The sequence below is a fragment of the Narcine bancroftii genome, chromosome 5 (genome assembly GCF_036971445.1).
Source record: "Narcine bancroftii isolate sNarBan1 chromosome 5, sNarBan1.hap1, whole genome shotgun sequence".
In the NCBI taxonomy this organism is placed as follows: Eukaryota; Metazoa; Chordata; class Chondrichthyes; order Torpediniformes; family Narcinidae; genus Narcine; species Narcine bancroftii.
Window position 1 is genome coordinate 119,660,813 of NC_091473.1, and position 10,592 is coordinate 119,671,404.

Consider the following 10,592-nt stretch of genomic DNA (forward strand, 5'->3'; position numbering starts at 1 on the left):
AACGTCGAGGTACTCGAGATGGCAGAGGTCGACAGCATCGAGTCCACGCTGCTGAAGATCCAGCTGAACTGGATGGGTCACGTCTCCAGAATGGAGGACCATCGCCTTCCCAAGATCGTATTATATGGCGAGCTCTCCACTGGCCACCGTGACAGAGGTGCACCAAAGAAAAGGTACAAGGACTGCCTAAAGAAATCTCTTGGTGCCTGCCACATTGACCACCGCCAGTGGGCTGATAACGCCTCAAACCGTGCATCTTGGCGCCTCACAGTTTGGCGGGCAGCAGCCTCCTTTGAAGAAGACTGCAGAGCCCACCTCACTGACAAAAGGCAAAGGAGGAAAAACCCAACACCCAACCCCAACCAACCAATTTTCCCTTGCAACCGCTGCAATCGTGTCTGCCTGTCCCGCATCGGACTGGTCAGCCACAAACGAGCCTGCAGCTGACGTGGACTTTTTACCCCCTCCATAAATCTTCGTCCGCGAAGCCAAGCCAAAGAAAGAAAGATACTTGCAAACAGCCAAAGTGTCTCCAGTCCAAAACAATGGTCTATTCATTTTATGACAAAATTTCAATTGGCACCTACTTGTGAAATGTGCATAGCATTCTCCATAGTTTCTGTAAAGTCACTGAATATGAATTCTTCAGTATTTCAAATAAGATCTGTTTTAAAATGTATGTATGTATGCAACCTACTCTAATTTTACCAAATTCTCCATTGCATTATTCAGCATGCAATAACAATCTGGAATGTCATCAAGGACTGAGCATTTACAACCTGTATAAAGAATAGTACAAACGCAAAAGGCCCTAAGTAAACATTTACTTCTTCTCATCCTAGTCCTGATTACTCTTTCTCCTAAGACAATACCCCATAGTTTTACACTCTCCAGACTGATCATCATCCATCCTGTCAATCCCTCAGTCACTCTGTATCCTGTTGAAATCACTGCTCATTCTTCTATACCACAATGAGAAAATACCAACTTCCTCAAGCACTCTTCATAGGAAAAGAATTGATTCCAGGATCATGTTGATTTAACAATTTCAAGTAAGTTTTCTCAGCATTTTGTATTGTTTTGTTGGTGGAGCACAAATGGAATTCTTGGCCTTTGAAAGAAGCAAGAATGGACTGTTCAATCATTTGGTGAATCACGCTGAGAGGGCGGCAATTTCTTCAAAACAATCAGGAAATGTTCCTGCTTACTATCCATTTCGGTTAGTCATCGTTGCATTTAAAATAAATCTTTGTGATTTTTAACCACATGCTATTCACTTCTTTATTCCAAAACTCCCAAAAAGGACTGCTGCAGTTCGGCTGTTGAAAGGAGTTACTGAAGGCAAACACGATAATGTTATCAAAGTAGCTCAATGTTAGGGACTTCAGTTCCTTCTAGAAAAGTAGTCTGGTTTCCTTCAGCATCTCAGAATGGTTTGATACTCATCTTTGCTGAATTTGGATGTAAAGGAGAGCTGTACTATTCTGTGTTCCATTTTCTTGCGTGGTTCTCATGCAGGCTAATCTTATGGAGCTATTGATAGGCAGGGGAGAGACTGACATTTAAGAACGATTTGAGCATTCAAATTTGAGCCTTATACCTGCTACAGCTGTGAGACTTTGGGCCAAAAATTCTGTCTTAGCTGAAGAAAAATTAAGAACCAGAATAATAGAAATACTCAACTTATTGGCCCTGCACCAACTTTACTCTGCATTTCTCAGCGAAGAAATAACTATAAGCTTGACATTCTTATGTGTCACAGTGAAGCCATCTCTGCTCATGACTGTGTCAAAATGCCTTGCAAAAGAGAATCAAATGCCCCCTTTGAAAGGAGCTCAAAATTTACTATTGTCCTTTTTTGAACCTGAGATATTGGTCATTCCTGGTTCCCCTCTGGGCACCATTTGGATTCATGTCTGGTCCACCCAATCCATTAGCCTACCAAGGCCCCACCAATTCAGGGGCACATGGATTATTATTGTGGATAAGTCTATCCTCAGTTAAGTTCCATGCAAAAGGTCCCAATTAATCAGCCAGAGATCTGAACATGACATACCAAGACCACTGATATTTAGCAGCCATCACACTAGTTCAGAGTGCTGAAACAGAAGCAGGCATTGCCATTCAATATTAAGCCTAGAATACATCAGAATTCAGACTTTCAACCACAAGTATATTCCATCCTTCAGCATGTTAGCAGCTTGCCCCTCGACTACCTGCTGAGTTCAGTGGCAGAATGGAAGTTCAGGTGCCCCCAGTAACAGACTCCAGAGCATTAAAAACACACCAAAGTGCTGAAGGAACTCAGTGGTCTTTCAGTGTCCATAAGAGACAAAGATATATTGTCAATGTTTTGGGCCTGAGCCAGTCAAGGAATTAGAAAAGAATATGCAGACTGAGTAAAAAACAGGAAAACTCAGAATACAGACAGTGTTGACTGTGGGAGGAGTCCAAAACCAACAGAAGGTGTTAATTCAATATGATAAGGAAAGAGGTGAGAATTGATTATGTCTGTGTGAAAGAAGACAGGGAAAAGGGAGAGAGACAGAGATGGGTGAAGGTGACAGGTGAAGCCAGTTGGAGGGTGCCCAGTCAGAAGATGAGGTGTTGTTCCTCCAATTTGCAGGTGATCTCACTCTGGCAGTCCAAGAGACCATAGACAGACATGTCAGAAAGGGAATGGGATGGAGAATTGAAATGGGTGGCCACAGGGAGGTCCACGCTATTGCGGCGGACAGAGATGAGGTGTTCAACAAAGCAATATCCCAGTCGTCAGTGCCTAGTCTCTCTGATGTAGAAGAGACCACAAGAGGATCACCAGAATCAGTAGATGACCACTGCAGATTCACAAATGAAATGTTGCTTCATTTGGAAGGACTGTTTGGGGCCCTATATGGTGGTGAGGGAGAAAATGTGGGCACAAGTGGAACATCTCCGATGGTCATAGGGGTAGGTACCAAGGGAACAATTGGTTGCAAAGGAGGAGCAGACAGTGGAGTAATAAAGGGAGCAGTCCCTGTGGAAGGTGGAGAGGGGCATATATGTCTAGTGGTGGGATCACATAGTAGGTGGAGGAAATGGCAGAGGAGGATGTGCTGAATGCGGACATTGGTGGAGCGTTAGATGAGGACAAGAGGAATCATGTTGAGTTTGGGGTGGAGAATGCCAGGATAGATGTGTGGGAAATGGAGGAAATGAAGGTGAGGGCCGAGTTGATGGTGGTAGAGGGAAAGTCATGTTGTTTGAAGAAGGAGGACATCTCTGATGATCTGGCATGGAAGTCCTCATCCTGGGCGCAGATGTGATGGAGAAAGAGGAATTGAAAGGGTGGAATGGAATCCTTACAGGGGACAGGGTGTGGGAGTTGGTGGTTTGCAGAAGGTTCTGTGAAGAGTTTGTTTCCTGAGATAGAAGCAAACCGATTGAGGAAAGGGAGAGGGTAGTTAGAGATGGACCAAGTGAATTTGAGGTCAGGGTGGAAGTTGGCAGCAAAGTAGTCAATGAGCTCATGCTTTAGTTCATGAGGCAGCACTAAAGCAATTATCAATGTAGCAGAGGAAGAGTTGAGGGGCCTTGCCTATGTAGGCTTGTTGCATGGATTGCTCCACATAGCCAACAAAAAGGCAGCCATTGCTGGGCCTCATGTGGCTTCATCCTGGAAAAAGTGGGATGAGTCAAAGGAGAAATTATTGAGGATGAGGACAAGTTCTGCAAGCTGGAAGAGGGTGATAGGGTAGGGCACTGGTTGAGTTTATTGTCTAAAAAGAAACAAAGGGCTTTGAGGCCTTCGGTGTGGGGGATGGAGGTGTATAGGGATTGGATGTCCTTGGTAAATATGAGGTGATTGAGTTGAGGGAACTGGAAGTTGTTGAAATGATGGAGGGCGTGTGAAGTGTTCCAGATGTAGATGGGGAGGATCTGGACCAGGAAGAACAAAACAGAGTTGAGGTAAGCAGTGGGGCAGGAGCACTCAGACATCCTGAGTGTGCCGGGACAATTGGGTTTGTGGATCTTAGGTAGGAGGTAGAACTAGGCTGTGTGGGGTTCTGAAATAATAAGTTTGGAGGCTGTGCCAGGGAGGAGATGAGTTCAGAGATGGTGTGTGGATACAGTGATTTGATGAGTTTTAGTGGGGTCTTGTAAGAGGAGGTGTCTGAAATTGAGAGATGCATAAAATGATGGGTTAATTTTAACTCAAAATTGTCAATAATAGAATTAACTCAATAAACATATCACCCGAACATAAGCCTTTATGGCAACTATATACCAACAACAGATATTCATAACGTGTATGTGGAAAAAACCCCAGACCATGACAGTCCAAACCCAAAATTCCCCAAAACAAAACCTCGTCAGTAATATCAAGTCCGTTAGTCAAAAGAACAGTCCACAGAATTTGGTCTTCAGGCTTGGATTTCTTAGCTTGGCTGCGCACAGGTCTTTTAGTTGGATGTGGAGAGAGATGACTGTTTTCACTGCAGATTTATGACCTTGGCAGGGGAAAATGAGGGACTTTCCTGAGTTTTCCAATAAGGTAATGACCTCCTTTAATTTCTTCACCAAGGGAATTTTCACGCAGTGACCTCCTAGTCACTAATATCTTTGAAGCACTTTTTGAGGGTTGCCAAGTGACTTCTGCCACATGAAGTCCTCCCCTTGAAAGGGGACTGGAGAAGAACAGGTTGGTCACACACACACACACACACACACACACACACACACACACACACACACACACACACACACACACACACACACACACACACACACACACACACACACACACACACACACACACACAGAGTCAGAGTGTCACCAAATGCTGGCAGGACACCCACAAACAAAGCAGCTCAGTCTCCTTTCTTCTAACTGAAGCTGCTGGGTGAGCACTCACACATAGAGCGCCATCCGACTAACTGACCTCTGAACTGACTGTTCAATCGCAGTGTGCTAGCCAGCTCCCCAACATGACTACCAGCCCCCCCACATCTCCATCGGGCACACAAAACTCAAAACGGTCAACCAGTTTACCTATCTCGGCTGCACCATTTCATCAGATGCAAGGATCGACAATGAGATAGACAACAGACTCGCCAAGGCAAATAGCGCCTTTGGAAGACTACACAAAAGAGTCTGGAAAAACAACCAACTGAAAAACCTCACAAAGATAAGCATATACAGAGCCGTTGTCATACCCACACTCCTGTTCGGCTCCGAATCATGGGTCCTCTACCGGCATCACCTACGGCTCCTAGAACGCTTCCACCAGCGTTGTCTCCTCTCCATCCTCAACATCCATTGGAGCGCTTTCATCCCTAACGTCGAAGAACTCGAGATGGCTGAGGTCGACAGCATCGAGTCCACGCTGCTGAAGATCCAGCTGCGCTGGGTGGGTCACGTCTCCAGAATGGAGGACCATCGCCTTCCCAAGATCGTGTTATATGGCGAGCTCTCCACTGGCCACCGTGACAGAGGTGCACCAAAGAAAAGGTACAAGGACTGCCTAAAGAAATCTCTTGGTGCCTGCCACATTGACCACCGCCAGTGGGCTGATATCGCCTCAAACCGTGCATCTTGGCGCCTCACAGTTTGGCGGGCAGCAACCTCCTTTGAAGAAGACCGTCGAGCCCACCTCACTGACAAAAGGCAAAGGAGGAAAAACCCAACACCCAACCCCAACCAACCAATTTTCCCCTGCAGCCGCTGCAACCGTGTCTGCCTGTCCCGCATCGGACTTGTCAGCCACAAACGAGCCTGCAGCTGACGTGGACTTTTACCCCCTCCATAAATCTTCGTCCGCGAAGCCAAGCCAAAGAAGAAGGCTCTTCAACTGCCCCAGTGTGTGCCTTAAGCTCTCCTGATTGGCAGAGAGGGGTTGACAACAACAGACGCACTTTCCTCAAGTCCATCGGCTTCATGGTGGGGCTCTTACACTCCTGACAGCTGTCAATTATCTCAGCACATTGCTCTCAAGCTCCAAGCAGCTACTCGCTTTCTCAGCATGCTACTTCATTCAGCACTTCCCACAGTACACACTCCCCTCTCTCCGGCTGCATATTCAGTCTTGTCCCTGGTCCGAAAATAAAGCTGACCAGGTCCATAACAGTTGTCATCTGGCTTTGACCAGAGAGAGGTCAATGTGCCAGACCACAACAGTGCCACCCTTGTCTGCAGGTTTGATGGAGATAGTTCGGATTAGTGCAGAGAGAGTGGACGGCCAGATACTCTGAGGGGGTGAGATTGGAGTGAGTGAAGGGAGCTATGAAAACTATATGGTTGATGTCACAATGGTAGTTAGAAATATAGAGGTCCAAAGCAGGCAAAAGACTGGAACTTGATGTCTAGGAGGATGAAAGTTTAAAGCGGGAGAAGGGATCTGTAGGGATGGGATTGAGAATCATGGTTGTGGAAGTAGGCACAGAGATGGAACCAACAGAAGAAGAGTTCAGCATCATGGAGAGTGCAGAACCTGTTGAAGTATGGGCAAAGTGGGACAAAGGTGAGGCCTCTACTGAGGACAGAGTGTTCACTCTCCAAGATCTTTGACTCCTATGGATGCTGAAAGACCAGGTGAGTTCCTCTGGCATTTTGGTTTGTTTTTAACTATAATGACAGCATCTGCAGACTTTTGTGTTTCTCTCAGACTCCAGTGCATTCCAATACTGAGGCATTGTTGTCAGGAGCACCCTGGCCTGCAAGTGCCACCTAGCAAGCTGTTTACTTTCAATTCAGGCCAATAAGACAAATGGTCGTCCCTTGAGCGGTGATCCATAAATCTATTTGACCATTGTCTTTCCCTTAAAATTTAATATGAAGGAGTTTGTTGCTGAGTCATTCAAGCAAGCAATTAAGGTTAACCACATTATTAACTTCAGCCACATGCAGGCAAGACTGGGTAATGACTCAAGGTAAAACTCCAATAACCTGGTGGTCAAAAGCTCTTCAGTGAAACAAAAATAGGACTGTAGTCATTGTCAATAATACCAATGCAGTAATATGGTGTATGTTTGGGCTGAAGAGTCTGTTTTCATGTTGTACCGAACCATGTTTCTTCAATTGTATGGGTTTAATACATAGTTTGAGCCTGCCACTTTTTGACATCTACTGCCTTCAATAAAGGATGTCCTTATAATCCAAGTAATGGATAATATCTTTTTGTAAACAGCTACATAAAATAGTCTAAATACACTATAACCACATTTTTATTGCAATTGTTTTTTACTGTATACTCTGCGAGGAGTTTGAGGAGATCTGGTATGTCACCAAAGACTCTTGAAAATTTATACGCGTATACCATGAAGGGCATTCTGTCTGGTTGCATCTCCGTCTGGTATGGAGGTGCCAGTGTACAGGACAGGAAAAAAAAACTCCAGAGAGTTGTTAACTCGGCCAGCGACATCACCGGTACCGGGACTTCACTCCAGTGAGGACATCTACAAGGGCTGGTGTCTTAAGAAAGCAGCCTCTATCCCCAAGGACCCTCACCATGCAGTCAATTACCCTGCTACCATCAGGAAGAAAGAAACAGGAGATTGTAGACGAGCACCTAGTGGCACAAGAGTAGCTTCTTCCCTCTGCCATCAAATTCCTGAATGGAGAATGATGCACTATCTCACTTTCTCTTCTTTTTGCACTAATTTATTAATTTTTGAAATGTAATATATAGCAATAGTTGCACTGTCATCCTGCTGCAAATTAACAAATTTCGAGACATGTCCATGACTGTAAGTTCTGATTCTAAAAAAAAAATCAAATTGTGATAGCAAGAATAGAATCGTGTCTTCTGGATTTGCTGGTCCAAACGTTTGGACTATAATCCAGAAAATTTGTTATCCTTCTGCTCATTCTGGTTCTGTTAGCAAATATCCACAAACTGAAGGGCACTTTTTGCTCTGCTGGTGAAGTAAAGGTAACTGGCTTTCAATCAGCTCCAGGCTATTTAAAATCTCCACTGCCAACTGCAGGCAGAGCAAGACTTGTACCAGTGTCAAAGCAAACACTATGTACTAGTCTTGCTTTGTGATGAAGTCAACTTCATGGAACTTTAACAGACTTCTTCAAAGTACTTTTTGCATTCAGTGTCAAGTGGATTTGCAAAGCCCAACAAATCCTTGAGTGATAAAAGTGTGACAGGCGCAGGATAACTAAGGCTGGCGTAGACATTTATGGAGGATAGGGAATGTTTAGAGGGAGCAAAAAAAATCTGCTTCAGGAACTCAGTAGCTTTTCTTTCCCCTCCTTCCCCCACCCCCCACCCCCAGAGATCTTGTTCCACCTGCTGAGTTCCTCCAGTACAATGATATCAGCGTCTCTCACGCTTTTCACGATAAAGGACGAGCTCAGATAGGCAAATTTATCGGCATAGACAGGTTACCAAAAGGGCTTGTTTCACACTATATAGCTCCCTCTAAGACTCTAATAATGCTCTATATCATCTGTTGTATCTAGCTAACACTATTTCACACAAAGCCAGGCATCTATGACCTTAGGAAATAGCCTAGCTGATTTTCATTTCCTGTTGGATGTGATATATTGATGTACAAAGAGATGGAGGGATGGCAAATTCAGTTTGTCTGGCCAAAGCAATCCGGACAAGGTTTTATATATATTTTTTAACTTGGCCTCCCAATTGTGCAGGGTTAACAAGTTAATCCCTTAAGACTTTCACATGAATCAGAACGTTATGAATTTTATATTGTCTTTAAGCAATTGCCACTTAAACATTCACAGACATGCAAAAATTAAATTCTAGTATTTAAGTTGGATATTTGTGCTTTCAACTTGAACAATTGGAGAATGATAGAAGCAGCATGGATGATAGTTGTTAAGTAGCAAAGTAATATAAAATGAGAGCCAGCAGATAGAGATAACAAATTAAGACTGAACAGTGATATTTCATTTCCTTGCCATTAGGTGAGTGGAGGTGGTTATTCAGCAATGTGCAGGGTCAGGCAAAGTGGCGGGGTGGTGGGGGGGTGGTGGGTGGGTGGTGGGGTGGGTGGGAAAGGGAGTGGTCTGGCCAAGGGAGGGAAAGGTTGATTTCGAGAGATGGAGATGGCAATAATTGAGTCAAACAGGCTCTCTGTCATTCCCACGTGAACCTGTGACCTGACTGATAGAGTCTTGTGGGCCTGACTGCAACTCCACTATGGACACCAGTGCCATCTCTTCCTATCTACTAGGCATTGAACAGAGACCAAGAGGAGTGGCTTTAGTGGTGCAGGTCAGTATGAACAGGAATAGCTGATGACCAGGAGAGAGTAGACTAGAATGGAGGCTGCACTATGTCTGGAGCGATTGTTGTGCTGGTTTTCCACTGGGGAGGCGTTGGCATTTTTTATATAAATTTTACATTTGATTTGGATATTACGTTAATATTAATGCTAATGCTGAAGTTAAATATTACCATGGTCATTGTTTTTCGGTAATTTTTTGTTCAAGATCAAGTTTATTCTCATTTAACTGTACCTATACAACTGGACGAAACCATCGTTTCTCCAGACCATGGTACACACACAATGCACAGTACATAATAATATAATAATCACATATATAAATGAAGATATAATTTAAAATGTTGGAATGATTTACTCAGTTACAGGATACTGTTCACCAATCTTACAGCCTGCGGGAAGAAGCAATTTCCCAGCCTGGCAGTCCTGATTTTGTTGCTCCTGTACCTCCTTTTGATGGTAGTGGGTCAAAGATACTGTGTGCTGGATGGAAAGGATCCTCAATAATTCTTTGAGCCCTATTTAATCAGCACTCCATGTTAATGTCATCAATCGAGGAAAGGGAGGTCCCAGCGATCTTCTCAGGCATTTTAACCATTTTCTGCATTGACTTGGTTCGATGCTTTGCAGTTGCCACACCACGTAATGATACACCCAGACAGGACACTCTCAAATATGCTCCTGCAGAAGGTGGACAAGATGAGGGCCAGTAGCCCTGTCCTTCTCATCCTCCTTAGGAAGTGTAGGTACTGCTGTGCCTTACAAACTAATGAGGAAGTTTTGTGGCTCCAGGATAAGTCGTCTTTGATATCTACACCAGGGAACTGTGCTCTCATCATGGCAGAACCATTGATTATGTAATGGAGAATCCAAAATGGTGCCAGTGTGTGGTGACTTTTTGCAAGCTGCCTGTATGGCTCCCAAACTGAACTTTTCACTGTACCTCTATACACATGACAATAACTAATAACTATTTAAAAGAATTAACACTTTTCTCAAGAAGCTGTGAAGATAAATATCACAATGTATTAAGAAATCGGCTCTGTAACAGCAACAACTATCTGCATATATTTAGATAGGACAAAATTGCAAACAATCCAATCTCGTGGAAACTATAACCAAGAAAGACTTGTGAACCTTAAGTAGAGTTCAGATAATCCGAGTGGCAGATGGTAATGATGGCTTTGTTTGTGAGCCCACTACCAGAACAATCGTGTGTCGCAAAGCTTGATGCATTTCACATTCTCATAGTCCAAGATATTTTTCATTGAAGCTGGCTCTGAGGGGATTGAGGTTGAGTACAAGGAACTTGAATTCCAAGGTCTTCAAGAGATTTGTAAATGGGGGGGTAGAAGAATG